General features: G+C 40.6%; 1 protein-coding gene across 4 annotated transcripts in view; it reads right to left on the minus strand.

The window, feature by feature from the left end:
- Positions 1–21,925, minus strand: part of LRRC3B (leucine rich repeat containing 3B) — a 47,122-nt gene that overhangs the window by 19,697 nt on the left and 5,500 nt on the right. Inside the window, exon 1 of one of the 4 annotated variants that reach the window (XM_074860968.1) lies at positions 11,932–11,952. The exons of the other annotated variants lie outside the window; for them this stretch is intronic. The gene's annotated coding sequence lies outside the window, so the exon portion shown is untranslated. Of the gene's footprint in view, positions 1–11,931; positions 11,953–21,925 lie in introns of those variants that run through there. 4 annotated transcript variants of the gene reach the window in all.

Consider the following 21,925-nt stretch of genomic DNA (forward strand, 5'->3'; position numbering starts at 1 on the left):
TGCCTCTATCCTGGGAGGCAGCAGCTCTCAGCATCCTAGTCCTGTTGAGCTCAGGAGCTGTCAGGTTCCTGCTGAGTTGGAAACAGCATCGTCACCTTTTTTTTCTTCCATCCTTTTCCCCATTTGATGACTGCACAAAAACGCTTGTAGACTGAGACTGTGACAGTCATACAAGCTTAAAACAACCTTGCTCAGGCACATACGACAGCTCTCAATGGCAACGTGAACGTGACTGCAGACTAAGCCACCTTGTTGTTCTGACACATGAAAAATGTCTCTGAAATCCCTGCACTGCCTGTAGTCACTCCCGTTACATATCTCTGTGCAGCCAGCACTCAGCCAGGCCAACACAGAAGAGAAGCACACAGAAGAAACTCCCACATTTCTGGTAAATTCATACTCCTTTGCGCACTAAAATTTTTCTTTTTCAGTGTAATTATGGAAAGACATTAATAGTTTAGCTTTAAATATAGGTCTATCAACAGACCTTAAATTTATTTAATACACACATTCTGCAAAGAACTGGTTCGCATTTAAAGCACATTAAGTGCATCTCTGATAGCCAGAGCGACAGACTACTACCAGAAAAAAGGCAGTCAATTTAAAGGTATTTCTTCCTTCAATATTCTGTTCTCAGAAATCCCAGGCCTCTGCAACCAGTGAGAAAGTCTTGAGCAATGAAGACTTGCCGTCAGCAGAGGAGGTTCCAGTTCAGGGAAATTTAAAACAACTGGACATACACAAACCTGTGGGTCCTGAGAGGATGCATCCACAGATACGGAGGGAGGTGGCTGATGTTAACAGGAGGCTACTCTCAACTATCTTTGAAAGCTCATGGGGATCAGAGGATGTTCTTGAGGACTGTAAGAAAGCAAAAGTCCTATTTTCAAGAAGGAAGATCCAGTAAACTACAGGCAGGTCAGCAACACCTCCAATCCTGGGAAGTGATGAGCAAATAAATCTGGGAACAATTTCCTTAATATATGGAGTAAAATAAGGTGACTGGAAGTAGTCAGCATGGATTTATGAAAGCAGACATCACATCTGACCAACCTGATAGCTTTCTGCAATGAGATGCCTGGCTCATCTCACTGAGAGGAGAGAGAAGTGGATGTTACTTATCTTGACTTCAGCAAAGCTTTTGATGCTGTCTTTCATAACATCCTCATTGCCAAGACCAAAGAAGTACAGACTGAATAAGTAAATGGTGAGGTGGATAGACTGGCTGAACTGCTCGTCTCAGAAGGCTGTGGACAGCAGCACAAAGTCCAGCTGGAGGCCAGTCACTAGTGGAGCACTGCAGGGGTCGGTACTGGGGCCAGTATAACTTTACATTTTCATGCATGATCTAGACAATGGGATAGAAGCCTCAGCAAGTTGGCTGATGATACAAAACCGAGAGGAGCAGTTGATACACCAGGTAGGTGGACTGCCATCCAGAGGGACCTGGACAGGCTGGAGAAATGGACTGACAGGAACCTCATGAAATTCAACAAAGGTAAGTTCCAAGTCCTGCACTTGGGTATGGATAACTCCATGCACCAGTACATGCTGGGGGTTGACCAACTGGAAAACAGCCTTGCAGAGAACAGGACCTATAAGCCCTGGCAGACACCAAGTTGAACATAAGCCAGATATGTGCCCTTGAAGCAAGGGTAGATAACCGCATCATGGGATGCATTAGAAAGAGCATCGCCAGCATGTTAAGGGAGGTGATCCTCCCCCTCTGCTCAGCACTGGTCACACACATTTACAGAGCTGGGTCCAGTTCTGGGCTTCCTGGCACACGAGAAACATGGACTGAAACAAGTCCAGTGAAGAGCCACAAAGGTGATTAAGGAACTGGAAGATCTGACCTATGAAGAAAGGCTTGAGAGAGATGGGACTGTTCAGCCTGGAGATGGCGCAGGGGGTATCATCGGTGTGTACAAATAACTGATGGGAAGGATAATGAAGACAGCGAGACTCTTCTCAGTGGTGCCCAGCAAAAGGACAAGAGGCAATGGGTACAAATTGAAATACAGGGAATTCCATCTGAATATAAGAAAATAATAATTATTCCCCCCCCCCCCCCCCCACTGTGGGTGGTCAAACCTGGAATGGGTTACCCAGAGAGGCTGTGGTATCTCCACCCTTGAAGATACTCAAAAATCAGTGCGACAAGGCCCTGAGCAACCTGCTTCAGGTGACTCTGCTTTGAGCAGGGGGTTGGATTAAGAGATCTCCAGAGGTGCCTTCCAGCCTCAGCCATTCTGTGATTTACTTCCAAGCAGGTTAAACAAAACATCTGAAAGAACTACAATTCAAGAAAAAATACTTGAAAGCAGTGTAACTTAAGACAGAGATAATTCTAGGCCTTGCAGTACAACATTTAAGTTCTACTGAAGCACATTTTTATTTCCTGTTTGTGTTACCATGGTTGTACAATCTATGCTGTCTGTAAAGAAGAGATGCACTTCATGGGGTGCTTCATTTGCAACAGGGAGTTATAAACACATATCCCAAACTCAGAATTTGGCTGTAGATGTTTAGAGTTTATGAAACACCTTACCATTGAGTACAGTTCCCACTATGACTGAGGTGGGTAAACAAGTTCAATTACAGATGTTCTATTTTTAAAATACTAATTGTAAGGCACATAGTGTAAAACATTAATTAAAATTATGCTGGTTTCCACAACAACAGTGCTTCCTGAGAAATAGCTATATTAGCAAACATTGAGGATACACAATTATTGTATTGCTCTGTGACATTACACTGTAAATCAAAATAGTACTCTTTTAACTTATACTAACATCTAAAAGCAAAGTACTAAAACTGCAAATATTTATTCATTTATGTAACTGAAGTCAACAAATTGAATTACTGAATTGACAGCATGACAATATCCCCAATAAATATGCATAAACTTATTTGGAAACTCCTGAAAGGAGAAGATTTTTAAATGACAGCAAGTCACACATGGCCAAACTTTGGCAAATAAATTCATAAGTACCTAATGAACCAATTAAGTGAATTAACTGATTTTAATGCATCAAACACTAATTTGGGTGCCTACTTTCATACAAACGGAACATACAAAAAGAACACTGCCCTTAAAAAAAAAGGGAGGGAAAAAAAACGTTTAAGCCTTTTTAAAATGCTTTTGAGCACCAAAATGATATTCAAGCTGGTCAGAAAACAAAGGCAAATTTTCATTCTGTTTTCTGCACCCAAATTACAGAACAAAATCCTGTAAAGTGTGGTTAGAAGGCTTAAAACCAAACCAAAACAAACCCACTGAACTCTGTCCCTACTTAAGTGTCTTGTAAACTGTCCCAATGATTTCAGAAGCTGAACTGAGCTGTTGGTAGAACAAGCTTTTAAAATTCCACCTTTTTAAATTCATTTTAAGAAGTCAGCCAAATGGATTGTAATAGGAAATATGTTTTTCCATTCTTCCTTTACAATCCTGTCTTAGATAATCTCTGTAAAGGGGTGTGATGTATGCCAAAGGAAAAGAACTCCACAGGAACAAGCCACCAAGGTTGTTCCCTGGTCCCCAGCTTGACAAACTGAGAGCCCCTGGGTCTGCTTGGTATCTTGTGATTGCATTCACTCAGGGATTCTCTGTTGCTCTCTCTTGCTATCTTTCAGCAGATCCAGCACAATTGTTTTCATCTCCTGGTATCAGTCAAACTTTCTATAAGGCTATTTGCTTAACCTAGCAATTCCAGGGGTTCCCAGGAGGCCAGACTCCGAAGAAAAGCTCAAGTGCTGCAAGTCCCGGGAGAAGCAAGGCATACCAGCTCTGCTCCATACTTCTATAGGTCCAGATAATCTGCAAGAGAGAAGGGGAGCACTACGGCTGACCAGCTTTCTTCCAAAGCCACAGAGGTAGTCAACTGTGGAGATAACCTCCACACATAAGCAAAGGCACTACATCATGGGATCATGTAGTTCATGCCTTGAAAAAAAAGCACCAGCTCAATTTTCAAGTTCACAGTAACAAAAATACCTTTAAAATTCAAGGACTGATAGCACTGATAACAGACAAATTCCTTTTAAATGCCCTAAACAATTTGGTTTTACATTTCAAGTCAACAAGTTTAATTTCTACTTCCGTTTTACACTGAAGAGAAGTTTCCTTAGGTACCAAGCTTAAAAAAGGCATCCCATCACATACCTGCCCCTAGTCATTACCCCCAAATGCTGGCAACCACTGCTTACTCACTGCTGCTTATGGCACTTCTCATGGTGGGAAAGGGCTGATTCCCTGCCATCAATTAATTCTTTTAACTTATTTTTTTTCATTCTTTCTGGTCATAAGGCTAGACTGTTTTAAAAGCTGCTGTCTGTATATTTTCCCCTGAGGTTTCACAAGTTTCTCTTAATATGTCTTTCACCCTTCGCAACAAAAAAGTCCATTCTCTTCTGGTTAGCCTTATTAATTCGATCATTTAAATTAAACCCACTTAAAAAGCTATTTCCTAGACAAGTTTTCTATTTTTCTACATGTTAACCTATTTCTCTGTTTATTTCACTTGTCGTATCTTCATTTCATTTGGTACATGAAAAAAATGGGATACACAAAAATTAACACCGAAAAGAACTCCAGAGGACACAATATCAGAAAGCTACAAAAACAGAGGGAATATATGTACGTACATTAAGGAAAAAATTACAGTTAGAGTACCTATGTAAAGGATACAATAAGCAGTTACTTTGATCTTTTAATCTCATCTGAAACCAGTTTTTCAAATTGCATTCTTTAATTCATAGGTCCATGCATAAGAAATTCAAATGTCCAGGTAACTACTACTTAATACAGTGTATTCATGCCTGACTACATAAAGTAAGGAAGATGGTTTACTATGGTAAAGTGAACAAATGAATTGTAAAAATACTTTCCCTTACAACACCAAATGGAAATTACACTCATTTAAATAAATATTTTGCTATATTGACAGAAGCCAAATCCATGGTTTTTTCAAAGCCTTGCTTTAGTTGCTGCTTGTAAACAATAGTGCTTTTTTTGGTCTGCTTCATCTAAAATGACACAAGGAGTTTGTGTTGTTCACATAACACTATAAATTAAATTCTCTTTGCTTTTTTACAAGTTGTTTGTAACAAACCTTTTAGCTTTCTCAAATGGGGAAGAATACAACCAGTCAACCTCTTTGTGCATGTCCTATGAGGATACTCATTCTCAGTAGAAACAAATTTCACTAGCCTTAGTCAGCAAACTGTGATAGCAGGTGATAAAACTACGACATGCACCAAAAACTTACAGACTTGTTAATCATTAGCAAGCTACAACAGAATACGCTCTCTGAAAACTACCCATATGTCCTAAACAGCATTTGGACAGCTTCCCTTTTTGAACGGGGACCTGATGCTTTACATTCAATCCGTGCACACCATTCTCTCCTTCCTCCCTAAATTCTAAACGTTTTTCTTACATTTACTTTTTGTGAGATTCAGTAGTGACAGTTTCTTCCTTACACTCCTACATATATTTTGCACAAGCTGTTAAACAGAATTAGTCCACGCTCCTCTTTCATATCAGTCACCATTGGCCAAAAATTTTTCCACAGAATCTGGTACACAAGAAACCAACTGACTTCACAGTTGGAAATGCTCAACAGCAGCCAGACTATTAAATAAAACAGAGAAGGAACGTTTTATAAGTGATACTTAACCAAGCAGTTGGATGGAAGGCTGTTTCTCCTGTGCTCTGAAGGAACCTAATAAACCGACCTTAGAGAAATCCCAGTTCTGACTCTTGCCACCCATCTTCTAACTTGTGCAAACACAGCTTGGCCACCAGGCTGAAGAAAGGTTTTGCAGACTACGGTCATGCAGACTCTCCAAATGACCACAAGAAGTATTTACTAGGTGAAGACAGGTCCCGGGTGGCTAGCAGGGAAGGGGTATGAACACAGCATTTGGAAGACAGGTTGAGCACGCCCAGTGTAAACTCTTTATGCTGCCTTTGACTACCATAAGGGCATCACTTATAAGCAGATAACAAAAATATTGCCTGGTATCACTTGGTTGTTGCACTCTGCACAATACAATAATCCAGGTTAGTTCAAAAGGACACCATCAGCAAAAGCGCTGGCTGAGACCTTTACCTAAATAAGGAAAGAGACTATTTATTTACCCTGCACATAAAGGTACTCTTCAAATTCCAAGACAAGTCTTTACTGCAAATTCCCCCTTACCATTCAAAGCCAGCAGATAAAAATTTGAAAAATGAACAAGTTTGAATTACCTAGAGAAATTAAACCTTGTGGTCTTCACAGACCTAGCAAAGCAGAAAGATTAATATAAGCAAATTCCCCACCCCCCCAAAAAAAAGGGCAAAATTATACCCTGCTAGTTCTTTCAGTTGCAGTCCACTAATATATCGTATAGTAGTGAACAGGAACAATCAGTTTTAAGTTAACAATCTAAACTCAATGTCCTATTTTTTAAAAATTAAATAAAAGTACCAGAAGAGATACCAGGAAGAAAAAAAAAGTGACATTGGAAAACCTTTAGATTCTGGGAGATGAAATAATTCAAGTCAGAACATCCTTCCTTCACCATGTGTTAGGACCACATGGCACGAGGAGAAAAATCAACATATGCAGTATCTGAAACCCGTGTCACAGAACAGAAGAAACTGGTGGATAACAAAGAATTAACCTACTGTGCAAGTGCTGATTTCTGCAGATGTTTAAATCCGGAAGCACACTACTCCTTCCTGCAGAGCTTTCTGCCAAGTACAGGGTCCATGGGAAAAATGGCTTAATCCCCAGTAACGATGCAGTGTGAGGAGCCTATCTGGGACATATTTATGCTGTCCTCCATGCTGAGGGTGCACTTCCAGGAAAAAAGAGTTAGTCACCATGTCTCCCTCTACCACCCATCTTTTCATCTTCGGCATATCCTGCTCTGCAGAGACAGGCATTCACACCTACGGGATGCTGCTAAGTCATGTGGGGACATGGCATGCAGGAAGCTGCTCTTCTACAGAGAACTCCTGCAAATACAGTGGACATCCCACTGGGATTTCTTTCTTTACATGGATTTCTACAGTATGGGAGATGGATGTCTCTGGTGGTTTTGCTGCACCCTGTTACTGAATGGAAGCACCACACTGCTTCTGCACACCCTGACTTTTCTCATGCATGCTAGAAAGGGACAGAGAGTATCTTCTTACATCCTTTGCATGTACTGTGAGGCCCAACAGAGGCAAAATAAAACACATAAATGATTAAAAAAAAAAAAGGTTTAGTTACAGTAACCCTTCTCTTTTTTTTTTTTAAATAAATTTCTCTGTGGAATTGTGATTTACCCTGAATGCTGTGAACATTTCTTGTTAGCTTGCTTCCAAAGCTCATCTAAGAATGGGACAAGATCATGTGCAGCTATCTGGTGAGGCAAAGGAATGAGTCATCAGTCTGCAAGCTGAACAACAGATGGAATCATAGATTCTGACCAAGGTAAGGACAGTAATGAATGAAACACCAATCTCTAAATTACACCTCTGGAGAAAGCAGTCTAGGATGGCAACTCATAAACATACCTACCTAGCCTAGCATTAAAAATCATTAGGAAATCCAGGGGGCTACTTAGAGAAAAACTCCACGGAATTCAAGGGGGAGAAAGTCTCCCTGAAAAATGTTTGAAACAGCTGAAGGAATTCAATTACAGGAGCATACACCTCTAACTAACTTGGTCAAGTCTTGTGTCCTATGCTCTTATAGGTTGGCATAAATATTACAGATTAGGAAAATGTACTTTTAAAATAAGCTAAGTAATTTTAATTAATTTATAGTGAACTCTTTTAGTTATACGGGTACTAAGGTTAGTACAATTTTCCTTACAGAAGGAAAGAGAAAGACAATAGTGCAAATGCTCTCTCATTTTGTATTCAAGCGGTTTCTTCTTTGACTAAACAAAGATAGCAGTCTCTCATAAAATGAGAGTACTTCCCACCAACCACACTGACAAAAAAGGCTCAAATTCTGTTTGCAGTTTTGCTGGTCTAAATGCAAATAATCTAGGTAATAGGTTTAGATTTCTACCAAAGCTACTGAAAGCAAAACATGTCCCCAGAGATCTACAGCCTGATTAGTGATCATAAGCTGAGATAGCACAGCCCCAGCTGCTTAGTATTACACAAAGAAAGAGGTGGGCAGATTCAGAGAAAGCTGCACATATTGGTTTCACTCCTATTCACAATCTACCCCTACTACTTCACGCACCCACTCTTCACCAAAGCATGAAATGCCAGTTGCTTAGATTTAAGCTGTTCAATATTCAGCTACTGCCATCACAAATTACTAAATAAATTATCAGAATGCCACCATTCCACATAGTAACTCCCAAACATGCTAGCCCAATGTATTTTCAGATGTTTCGCTCTCCTGACAAACTCTTCTGCTCTGCCACCACCTAAGCAGTCGCAGCACCTGCACCGAGTTGCAACAGCAACTCCTGTTCGTTCCCTGCCCTGAGGCAGCATACCCTTCACTGAGGACCACTGTGGGTGCAGGACACATCAGGGACACTTTTTCCCCCAAACCTTTACCTGCACCTATACCTTACTGAGCGTTGCATCCCACGAATTACCCCTTTAGTTACTACATGCTACAGAGATCACAGTTCCCATTCTCCTGGGAACCCTACCCACAGTCAGTGCATAGGCTGCCTGAGCTAGCTTAGTCCTCAGTGAGATACGGAAAAGAGAGCAGGAAGAAGGAGATCCTGGGAATAGGGCCTTCGGGAAACTTCTCCACCCCATGACTCTTGTTGGCTTAGGTACAAGATTCACGGGTTTAATTTCAGTGGTTCTCTTCCTACTGACACTTTATTTTAGCCCAGACATGCTGCAACATACTGTGCACTGATTGTGCCAATGAACATGTTCAAAGTGTACAGCTGAGAAAGGTGAGGACCTCATAAAGAAAAATAATACGAAAGATAAATTAAGAGGATGAGTGCTCAAAATGGGGCAGTACAGGAGGATATGCCATTTAAGGACTTCCAACATATACCAGCATGTCCCAAAGAGGGAATACTTCTAAATTTTTGTATTGATACTTTCAAATCTATGTTTCAATAGATTAATAAGGAAATAATTTTGAAGGCTATAAAGACTACTTCCCTTCTCCAATCTGGACCTGCCTCTTCACTTACTGATTTTTTAATGTAGCTCAGCTTCCATCTCCGTTTCATGGCTTCTAAGTATCTCTCATTTTAAGTATTTACATCCTGGGATCAGAAAAGGCAAAGGGATAGGTGATGACTAGAAGAAACAGAAACTGGCTGTCCAGGATACCCACTCCAGGAGCTGGACCACCTCACCTGCGTGCACGATGAAAAGCAGCTTGGGGATGTCTCCTTCCTGTTCACGAAAACACGAGGGGCTGTGAAAGATTGCTTTTCCACCAGATTGTGGCTGTATCACACCTACCACGCAGTGACCCGGAGCACCCCTGCCACACACACAATTAAATTCTGTCAAGCCACTACTGACCACCCCTAGCGCGCAGCACATGGCACGCTTTAATTTAGCATTAGCAAAATACCAATAGCCCCTGGAGAGACTTGGATTTAATTCTACTCCAAAAATATGTTCTCTATACAAGAAGCAAAGAGCAGCAGTGAATAATAATTATTAATTGTCAGCTCTTTGAACATTTTCATACCTATACCGAATGTCTTAGAAAGGATAGCTCCTCTTCCTCAACAGGAATGTCAGAAACAGTATTTTTCTGAAAAGGAAGATCATTTCAGATTTCAGATGTTAACTCCACATTTCACAGAATAGAATTTCATAGAATAGAATTCTATTCTATTCTATTTCCTTTCTAAATTATTCATATCTGGAAGCAGAAGAAACAAGAATTCAGTACGTAAAACTGCAGCTCAAATATTTTCAGCAGCCCAGCAAAATCCTCTTGCACACATTCTTGTGAGTTAAAAACCAGATCTGCTGTGAGGCACAGCATGTACCTCATGGCAACAGTGCAGATTTATGTCGCTGCTCTCTGAGAAGTCACTGCTGTGTAAAAGGATATGACTGGCTTTACAGGTCAAGGTAAAATCTACTGCCCCGAAACAGACCGAAAATGGAAAACAGATATAGCAGCCTAAACACACAGAGCTATCAGAAGGGTTTGAGAGGTAGGATACACCACCACTGATTTATACAATTTAAATAGCACAGTCAATGCTTTCTCAATTTGACAACTTCTCTCTTTGCTTCACATTTTCCTTGCTTTTCAGCCCTTTGGAAACCTCACTCACAAGGGAGAAGATGTCATATTTCCCCCGGAACAAAATTGGCTTATGACACATTGTATAATTCCAAAAATACATAATGCATTAATTTGACACGCTCCTGTCATCAAGACCTTAATTCTAATATCTTCTTTTCCAGTTATAATTAAAGAAATTCTCTGCCTCAGCCATCTAATTTGTATCACTGTAAGAGGGAGAGTTCTTCCCACTCCCTCCAAGGTCCTTCACATGGGAGATCCCAAACCTTCACAGGAAGGTCTGCTTGAGTCTCTTCTTGAACGTACTATGTTCTCATCCTAGCAAGTGACTACTAGTGAGCTGCTTTTCTCAGTCAACACTTTGTATTTTAATTTTAATTCTTTGCTTGACTAATTTCCCCACTCTTTTTCTGTGCATTAGTCTTCCTCCCTAGTGTTCCCATGAACTCTTTCCTTTCACCTCGGTTTTACTCTCTAGACCTGTGTGTCCCTTTTCTTCTTTACCACCAGATTACCATGCATGCCACAAGTTATCTCAGATTTTGCAAAGGCAATGATTTCTGTGCAATACTCCACAAGTCTAGGAGTGCTATCTGGCAATTGTTCCTAAAACTTAGGTGGGGCACTTTCTGTAAAATAGATGTGTTTCTGCTATATAAACTTTATGCCCTCCTACCTTCTCTAGAATTACAGCTGCTTTTCTTTTGATGTAAAAAGGCAGGGACAGAGACAGATAGGATATCTGGATATACTGAAATGCTTTATAATGTCTTCTGTTGGACACTTAACTGCAGCCTGTGAGTGGGAAAACTGTAAGAGATCCACTTGCTCACAGGTTTGTGACCTTTCTGGTGAATTTTAGGAGTTTTATATATATATATCTCAGATAAGTTGCCATTTCATCTTCACAACAGACATCACCTGGTTAAATATTACATCTATCTTACAGAAAACACAAGAATTACTGGCAGAGCTAGTATTAAAATGCAACAGACCATTTTTTTTCTGTTTCCCATAATACTGAGCTACCCCCACAGTGATGTAAGATGAGGGGACAGCTGTCTAGGAGGGGACAGAGACCCAGCACTGTCAATGTCACCACAGGCAGTATTGTCACAATCTGACCCAGCATCTCTGTCTTTCCCTTACGTCCTTCATCACACATCTTTTTCTCACCCTGCAACCCCAACTGTATGTACACACAAATAAATGACCTGGTGCTGTTTTTTCACAGAATGTCCAAAAGTCTTATTCCCTGGTTTCAGAGTTTGATGGTACATAAGAATAATGGGAGCAGACCCCAGAAACCAGAAACCCACCCCAAACTGTAAATGGATGTTGCTGACATCAATCTTGCTGCTCTAAATCAGCCCTAAATTAAAATATCAAAAGGAAAAGATGCTTTGCAGAGATAATAAATACCAGTAATTATTTTTCATGGCCTTCAGTACACAGCCATTTGCACTTGTGAAAGACAATTACAAAACATTATTCTCACTCTATGCATCACCAAAGCAAAACAGTGAATGTAATGTACCAGCATACTCCCTTTGCACTGCTCTCTGTGACTCTACAGAGATGTCTGGGAAAAACACAAACCAGTATTCATAATTTTAAAGATTCCCTTTCTGTATCCTCTCCCACTGGTTTTTGTTCAATCCCTTCACGGTCTCACCATCGAAAATCAGAGCACCATTCACTGTCATGAAACTGCATATCCTGGACATAAAGGAAAACAAAAGCTCTCCTTTTCGGACCAAATTCCTTAGATGGGAACATTGCCCAAATGAAAGCAGCCTGGCCGAGCCGTGTAAGAGGTTAGGAGGCAGGGGATCGCGTAGCCATCTTAGTATTTCTGGATGCAAGTTCTGGAAAGAGAAAGCAAAGGCAGGTGCTGATAGCTGCAGAAGACACCTGAGGAGCCGCTTCATGGCACTGAACACGTGGGCCAGGGCTGATCTTACCTTTCCTTCCCACATGCCTGGGCAAGCAGCCCAGCTAAATGAAAATAGCACCTGCATGGAGATTCAGCTCTGAATGTGCTCTTTATACCATGTACATTGGCCAGTTCAACTGAAAATACCCTCCAATTCTGTTCAGCACCAAAAAAATGAATGGAGCTGAAGGGCCACTGTAAAGCTGGAGAAAACGACCCTGACTTGGGCGAGCAGCTCTGAAAGAAAAAGAGGAGGAAAGACTCAAAGATGTGTCTTCATAGGGTCAAACATAGTCATGTCTTTGTCAGTAACCACTATTTTTCTGCTAAGGTTGCATAATCCTTTGCACAACAAGGTATGTTTGACACATGACTTTTTAAAAATATTATGAAAGAAAGAAAGAAAAAATATTTTTGCAGATAAAATTAGTAAAGCTATAAAGGCTAAAAAACTCCAGATTATAGATTTTACCCCGCCCTACTTCATTACACACCTTGTGTGCAAATTTCTTACTGGAGAATGCCACCTAATTAAATTTATTATGCTTTGATTTTTTTGTTGTTAACTTAAATTTAATTAAAAATTCTCAATTTATGTAATTTATTATGGCATGACCATTGTTAATGAAGCTCACAAAAGGTACTGTTAGATAAACTCATGCAAAGGAGATGAAGCAGAGCAGAATGAGGGATTATGTTCTCAGACTTCTGAGCAAAGAAGCCTGAAATAAATTCAAGTTGTGAGTGTTTGGAGCAGAGGGTGCATTCATTGTAATTGTTTCAGACTGCATGCTGATTGCAAAAGATTAACATAAATAGGAGTTGTTATTGCAGATGTTTCTATTCTTGCTAGGAAATCCCCTGAATATAGGAAGCACAGAATAAAAAATGTGAAGATGCTGTACTACAACATCGTAACTTTTGTTCTATTCTTTTTTCCGTTCTGGACATACCAGAAGAAACATAAATAAAGCTGTTCATCTTCAGGCCTTGAAGGAAAAACACCACTCCTCTCCAGTAACATGACAAAACATCTAGATGTAACCTCACTGCTCAGCAGTGAGCATTTTGGCACATTCCCTCCTCCCTCCCAGAAGTGCCCTTAGACTGCAGAGCACTAGGTTACCCTCCAGAGCCTATGTGGCCTGCAGCTACAACCATAGTCAGTACAATAAAATTCATAGTAATTAACAGCTTTTAAAATCCTTGCTCCTCCACTCACAACAGCAAATCGGACACATAAATAATTCACATGTAATTTTGATATTTCTGACTCCCTTTCTACATTAAGCAATGGCAAAATTTCCATTCAGTCTGGAAAAAAATACACAAAACTCTTCTTGTTGAAAATTTTCTAAAAAACAGAAGTAGGTAGAAATGTCTAACGACAGTGCTGGAGGTATGAATAATACATCTCATCATATCTTCTGCTTCATTTCCTCACCTCTCATAATTTGCTTTCTTGTCTCAGTAGGATCACAACACTCAGAAACCAAGAAGAAAGGTAAATGGCTCAGGGCAGGGCTTGACTGTAACTGCAATCTGCTCAGGTCTATCATTGCAACACTTTTGTAAAGAAGAACTATACAGCTATTCAAGCTCTTCAGTTATTTGTGGACCAGCTGTATGAAGTATCGTCCACACTGGCAGAGATGGGTATAAGTCAAAGATGCTGTGCTCAGTACAGTATCTGTCTATAGGCTGAACCATTTCCTATGGTTCTGCACTAAACATGAAACTAAAAGGTCATATGGGCCTCTCCATACAGCAACACACATCTCCACATATACTGTGTTTCAGAGTCATGGATGGCAGGGCACTCAGCTACACCACCACGGGCCAGACACCAGAGCTGCACCCCACTGCCTCGAGAGCAAGGGGGTACAAGCACCTTCCCTTTACGTTCCTCAGCCCTGTGCTTGTTCTGTATTAGATGGTGCCAGGAATGCATCAGACCTATACCCAGTTTTCTCAGCCCAGGAAGGACAACATCCTCTGCCACCTGGGCCAGCGTCCACCAAGATGGGCCCAGGACTCTGGGTGCCTCTGCTGCCCAGAGTCCCGGGCATTTTATTACTTATTATTATATTAGGAAGCATTTATTATTATATTAGGAAGTATTTCTTTACAGAACGGGTTGTTAGGCATCGGAATCGGCTGCCCAGGGAGGTGGTGGAGTCCCCATCCCTGGAGGTGTTCAAGAGTAGGGTCGACATAGCGCTGAGGGATATGGTGTAGTTGGGAACTGTCAATGTTGGGTTGATGGTTGGACTGGATGATCTTCAAGGTCTTTTCCAACCTAGACAATTCTCTGATTCTGCCCAGCCCTGGCAGCAGATGGGCCTGGTTCCTTTCCAAAAGAGATCAGGCCATGAAGGAGGATGGTCGCATGACGACATGTGGTTTGAACGCTGCCAGAAACCAGAAGCCCACAGAGCACGTCTGTCTCGCAGCACAGACACTGCTACGGTGCCTAGCTAAGACAGTTTTAGTAGCAAACTCCACTGACAGCACAGCACATCTCATACTCCAAATCTGTCCCTCTGTTTCAGTGTTATGAAACAGTATCATCGACTGCAGTTCAGGTACGGTTTTAAAATAAAATGTACTAGCGCAAAAACAAGAGCCCTGTCTAACATTTACAGAGTGACTTTCAGTGGAGCAGATCTCATGGGATTTCTTAAGTCTTTCCAAGCCAATTGTATAATGCCACAGGCTTTCACCAGCATAGCTAAGGGCAGAGTTTGGGTCTCCGTATATATGATTTCTTCTATTCACTGCCAGATGCAAAGGGTCAAACGCTGACAGAGCACAGAAGCAATTCTACATAACAATGTTGCAGAGAAAGGAAAGCACGGACTGTGGCAGTGGCAGAGGGAATTCACCGCAAGCACAACGCAACCTCTGGGGTTTGAAAAAGAGGGAACAAGCGGAAAAAAAAGATAGAAATGCTGTTTCCCCAACACAGAACAGTAGGGTTGCAACAGAAATTTTACCATACTTGTGGGGAGAGTGGGGGATTTATGGGCACAATTACAAATTCTGCAAATCCTTTCCAAAGGACTTTGAATGACTGAAGCAAGATCCCAATCTCCCCAAACTAACTACATAACAGGGCTCAGCAGGAATGAAATGCATTGTATGACTGTCACTTCTATCATTTTGAGCAGAATCTTGTTTTAGTAGCCTGTCAGATGACAAGGGTAGATATGAATTCAACAGATAATACTGAAATCCCAGAAATAGTTATTTCAAGTATTCTTATATCGCAAGTTAGGAGCAACACCTCGCTTCCCATTTGGACATATGTTGTTCAAATCAGTATGAACAACACCCATTCTTAAGGTGTTTTTGTTATGTTTTTGCATAATTCTATCACAAACTGATACAGCACGTCCATTATGGACATAAATCTACTATGGTTTACACCCACCTTAAGGCAACTTCAGTGAGCTCAGGTTTACCTTAACTCTTTAAATGCAAGTGATTCGCAAGCAAAAAAACCAAACAAACCCACAATACCGATGTTTCCAAAACAAACAGCAACCTAATTGCTAATGGGAACACCTCTGTACAACCCTGATCTCAGATGTGAACCTACACACATTCCCATGGTTCCTTCTCCTTGTAAGAATCCAGCTCCATCCCCAGCAGACCCATCTGTCAGCTCCAGCAGGGGTATGGGAGGACCAGCTTCAGGCATCTGCACTGAAAGTCTTTTGCTGCCCTGCTCCATGTGACCCTTAGCCCACATGAGGCGTTAAGTTGGTGTATGAGAAGAGTCCTCTGTAGCAGACACCTCTAAGAGAGGGGAAAACATAACTTTCAAAAAGCAGAAGCAATAAAAAGGGAAGAGAGAGAGTATGGTAAAAGGAAAACAGTAAAAAGCTTAGGGACTGTAAACATTCTCAATAGTATCCAAATATTTGCAAAGAAAATTACACAAAGTTTACTTTTTATTAACTCGCTACACTGCTATGCTATAATAAAACATTTCCCCACCCTTGATTGGGAAATGCAGAGGTGCTATACTTGTTTAAACCTTTTGAAGACTTTCTTAATCTATCACTTGAGAACACCTTACCTTCTTATTCAGAATGACCATTTTCCCCTGAGAAAGGCAACCTCCCATTTCAGACCTCCTAAGCTGACTCACATCTTCTAAAACTCTTTCTCTTTGTTGTGACGACATCTCTAATGGACTTTGTTCTTTAAACATCACTTTGGTTCAGAGAAAAATTAGAACTAGGTTTTAAAAGTTCTGGGGAAGTTAAAAAAAAAAAAAAGGGAAACAGCTGGCAAGTTAGAGATTTTAAACCCACATTGCAAAATGCCACATGGGACTCTCCCATTGCTGAGAACACTGAAATCTCACCGACCCACCCCCCCCCTAAACCATGCCACTCACTACAGGAAAAGAATTGAGCACTTTGTTCTCAGTAAGGTTTTGGAGAAGACCTCCTGAAGTCCTGAATCACAACCTTGAAGGCCTTATGCAAACCACGGCAATTAAAACCATCCTCAACTCACGCTGATAATGTTCACACGAAAAACTCAAATGGCAGTATTTTAGTGCACAATAGGCATAACTAACCTTGGCAGCAGCAGGTACTGAAAACCTGTCATCATTCCTCTTATAACCTGGACCACTCATCCATCCTATAAAGAAACTCCTCTTTTGTAGAAGAGCCCAACTCTTGAACAGCTCTTTGATGGCTTCTGAGGGAACCCCGTTACTGCCAATACCTGTGAGCCCTTCACACAGATGCCCAAAGACAGAGGCTCCTGTCTGAGATGCTTCCCTGGATTAGAAGCTCCATGACTTGCCCTCTGTACCTGTTTCCACGTCTCAGCCCTGACAAATCCCCATGTCCTGTGCACACCCAAAACGCCCATTTTCTCTGGCCCCAGGAAAATGCCTCCCATCAGGGCTGCCAAGAAAGTCATTGTGTAGGCTTAGCAAGGATATGCTTTAGCATTAGCGGGATGTTTTATCTTTTACCTTTCACCAGAGGCACAAATCTTACAGGAAGTGTTTCAGCATGTCCTGATCTTTCTGCCCTTCATTTCTTCAGATGAGCCTTCTTACACAGGTATTTTATCTGGTACATCCCTGCTAGCTCTTTATAGACAGCACTTCCCTCTCATGCTGCCCCCAAGCCTGACAAATGCAAGCCCAAACTGAGGAACACTGACCCCGTCACACCTGATGAATTATTGCTGACAGAGGCTTGTGCTTTTCTGTGGTTTGTTGGGATTTTGGTGGTGGTGGTTTGTTTTCTGGATGTGCAAGGAAATCAAGTTCCCCCTTCAAATGAACCCAGGGTCAAACCTCTAATGAAAAATCAAAGGCTTTCACCAGCAAGGGGAACTACAACACAGCGTACGGATGCAAGGTGAACTTTACAATGTTCCACAGAGCCTCTGAAGCAAATAGGTGTGCCCCAAAGCTGTGGTCTGACCTGGTCGTAGGCGCACCCTGCCCTTGCGGCAACAAGGCTCACAGGGAGCCTGCAAATACCCGCTTCCTTCTACAGCACTGACATCGAGATGCCAGCACTGCCACTGCTGCAGGGCAGAGGGGCACCTGACTTTCAGCCTAGTGTTTTCTTTGCTTATCACAGTCATTGAATAGTAATATTCTCCTTATCCCATCTGAGGAATATAGTGTTCCTCTCTAATCTGAAAAAGTACAAGCTATGGCACAGGAAGCTGGTTTCAAAAGGTTTACACAGATGGGCTTTTTTTTTTTTCCTCCATTCTGGTGTGAAAATCATGAAAATATAATTACACTCTTTTTTTATATTGAATTTGTTTTGGAATTGAAGATACAAAGCACTTGCTTTTAATTTCCTTCTCCCAGGTTCATTCTTTATTTAGTAAGAACCATAAAAATTCTTTTTCGAAAGTAATATATTCAAGACTAATAAAATTCAAGTGAAAATATTTTCAGAGGCAGCTTAGGTACAATTATTAAGTTGTCAAATAAAATCATCTGGTCTAAATTATACTGGAGAAGGGACAAAGTTTACACCTAATTTCTCAGACCAAAAGAGAACCGTTTCCAGGAGTAACCCTTCTATCCAAGATGCCACTAGGTAGCTCCAAGAACAGTCAGGTATATGGGTGAAAACAGTGAACCTGAGTACAGTGTCAACGTTAGCAAGAAATCTACCTCTCACCAATCTCCACTGCCACGAACCTTCCACCTCTACAGTCAGCCTGCCTCTACTCCCAGCAACTGACCACAAGCAGCTCAGTATCTCTAATTAAAAACAAACGTGTTTTGGGTTTTTTTTTTTCTTGATGGCAATAGTGAAGTCACTTCCCTGATAAAAAGATTTAATTTCTAAGGATTGGCTCTGTCAGCTGTGGTATTTAAGTCACTAAAAAGTTACCCTGTCAGTGCCCTTTACTGACTGGTCCAAAAAATAAAGAAACGTCAGAAGGACGGAGACCGAATGCTGTTAGAGCTCCATTGGCTCCTGCATACATACATCTGCAGTCACAAAAATGTACTTTCTACAGCTATACAGGTATTTATCAAACTCAACAGTCTTTTTAACGCCTTGCCTTAAATATTTTTAGAAGAAAGGTAATAATATTTTAAAAATAAAAATAAAACTTGAGGAAACTACGGATGCATAGGAAATTGAAAAGGCTACCTGGAGTAGCCAAGTGAATGGAAGAACACATGTTGTCAGAGAAGCAGTCCCTAGCTCCCCACTGCTTTGCATTCATGAACTGCTACTCTGCAAGCCTGATAGTATTTTAGTCTCCCTTTGCAGAAGAAGCCCAAGTGCTTACTCGGGATTCAAAGCTTCTAGAACCAAATTTGAAACTAGCAGTTTTAGCCCACATGATTAAAATTGCTCCATTAAAACAACAACCAAGACACAGTAACTCCAGTCAACAAGACTCCATCTGGGAAGCCCACAGAAAGCCAGACCTTACCTGGTCCGCAACTCCACAGCAAGATGAAAATAAAGGACCTGTGCAACCTGCAGTGTCCTCATTCACCTCATGTTTTTCTAATGACTTCCCAGCCAACTCAAACATCCATAAACTTTTTAAAGCAATTTACTTATCATCAAAGCATTGCTTGCCAAGTCATGCATGCCACAGGGAAAAAAGTACTAAGATGACAGTGCATGGAGCTGACACGGCACGGAGAGAGTTTCTCTCAGAGAGGCTAGGTTCCTCTGTGGAGAAGGGACAGAGTCTGTACAAGTACGTTTGTGGTGTGGTGATACAGCCACACAGAAAGTCCAAACTGGAATGGCATTTTTATACAAACTGATCCTGAAATTAATGCAAAATATATTTTATTGGATCTGACTTGCAGTCTGATTTCATATCAAGAAAGAGCCCCAGCACAACAGCTTTTTATATATAAAAAATAAATACACATTCGTGAGCTGAAATCAGTGCCAAAGGTGTAATAGCAAATACGCCTATGGTGAGCTTGCGATAAAGAGCCATTTTCAGGCAACAAAGACTAAATGCGAGAGGGTACATCAATTATTGCTGCACAAACCAGATCAAAAGAACAGCACACAGCTGATCTGTTCATAGTTGTTCATGCAGCATGACAATGAGAAGGGCTGAGATGATATTAGACAATAAAACAGCATGCATTCAATTTTTAACAGATTCATGCAAATTTATTTTTTTTTGCTCACAACCAAGGGAAGTTGCAACACTACTGACACTGCACAGTTGACTGTTGTTGTTCAATGTGTTAAAAAAAATCTGCTATAATTAAGGAATTGCTTGGCCTCTGTCCAGTTTGTTCCACACTGCTGCCTCACACTTGTTTAAAGAACTGAGAAAATTTGTTGAAAATGTGGCAGATAGCACGAAAAAAAACATTAAGCTTGACTGGTTCAAATTAGGCGGTATTTGTACAGATGGAGCACCTGCCATGACTGGCAAGAAGAACAGTCATGTAGCTTTGCAAGAAAAGTTTTTGGATCGAAAGTTATTGAAATACCATTTGTATCCATCAGGAATTTTTTCTGAGCCAAAGATTTAGGTTTCTTACATGTCTAAATCCTGTCATCTCCTACTCTAGCAAAATAAGTATTTATGCATGAAAGCTGCCAATAAGCACACCATGTAATTGATGAAAACGATATGCAGAATACATACACAATGTCTTCTGTCAAAGGGCAAGAACTGTGAAAGATTCTGGAAACAGAGAATGACCAATACATTTTCTTAACAGAAACTATTAACTCTTCAATGACAACAGTCTGCTTAAAACCAAGAAGGGAATCAGAAATCTGGTCTGTAGGGACATGACAGCTCAGTTTTGCAGTCTCAATATGTACTTTCAGGGAAAGGATTTCCCATTTACTGCATGCTGTCAACCATGTGCTGCTTTTAAGTCAAAGCTGAGATGTTCTTACTCTATCAGAATTGGTGTGCTTCAGTTATTTGCAGTGTGCGAAAGTGACAACTGAAGGTCTAAGAAATACTGTGATCTGATGTTTTGGGAGTTGTTTCACTCTAAGTTTGAAGATGCTAGAAAACAACAACTTCCCCTTCATATCCCATTTTATAACGTGATGTAGATCATTTCCTTTGAAACACTTTAGAATCCCTCAGCTTTAGAAAAGGGGATATATCCTTGCAGCAGCAGAGTGAAGATCAATACGCTTATCTACAGAACAGGATCAGGCACACCCAGTGAATAGCAAAACCCAAAAATGAGTACTTAAAAGCAACTCTCCTCTGATACATGCCTTGTGCAGATTGGGATCGACACGTATTCATGCACAGTAATACTCTATTACAAACTTTGTTAAAAATAGACTGTTCAAAAGTCACCAATTCTCATCTCAATGACTCAGTGTCAACAAAGCTAAAAACAAGGGCAAAAAGGACGTTTAGAAATACTATCAGACTATTTGAAGGTTGCAATGGCAGTTGTACTCTGTTAACTTCATTTCAGAAGAAAAGAACTAAGGGTCATTCTCTCTTCTGATGCTAATAACAATAAATTATGTTTAATAATAGAGAGGAATCAAGATAAATTTTAAAGACCATTTGCAGTACATCTAGGAAAAAAAAACCCAAACAAACCCTAGCCAGACTTGCTATAAAGGCTGACCCTGGAATTTACTGATTCCCAGTCTCATGAACAGTTTCCTGCCTTTGAGTATTTTTCCTCTTCTGGAACTCCCTACATTTGCACATACTGATTCAAGATTTTTGTTCTTGGCAAATAACATTTTTGCCTAGGATGGAGGAAAGTGTAACAGAATGTCACTATTTCAAAATAAAGCTTCAGACTAAAAAAAAAGCATTAGAGAATCTGTTTTTAGAATTGCATGAAAATGTTTTTTGGTGTTTCCTTTTTTTAAGGTAAGAGTGTATTGAAAACAATATAGAAATACTGCTACATGAAGTACTAAAACCAAAAATAATTTAAATCAAAGTCTAAATAGATTGTGCCAATTTTCATTACCCAACACAAAGTAAAAATGGGTAAAAGTCAAGAATTAGAACACAATTAACTTAAACTTATTTTGGTTTTAATGGTCATAAGCTGAAGTTTCATCGATTAGATACATAACCCCTGCTGTTTGCTTAACCACACATGACTTAGCAAGCAACTTCACATAAATTTTCTGTTGCAGTTCCTCTTCTAAGAGGAACTTGCATCCGTTCTTGAAGAAAGAGGAGTACTTGCATGAACTCATGAACTCATTTTGGTAAACTGCAAAAA

Source organism: Strix uralensis, chromosome 1, assembly GCF_047716275.1.
Source record: "Strix uralensis isolate ZFMK-TIS-50842 chromosome 1, bStrUra1, whole genome shotgun sequence".
In the NCBI taxonomy this organism is placed as follows: Eukaryota; Metazoa; Chordata; class Aves; order Strigiformes; family Strigidae; genus Strix; species Strix uralensis.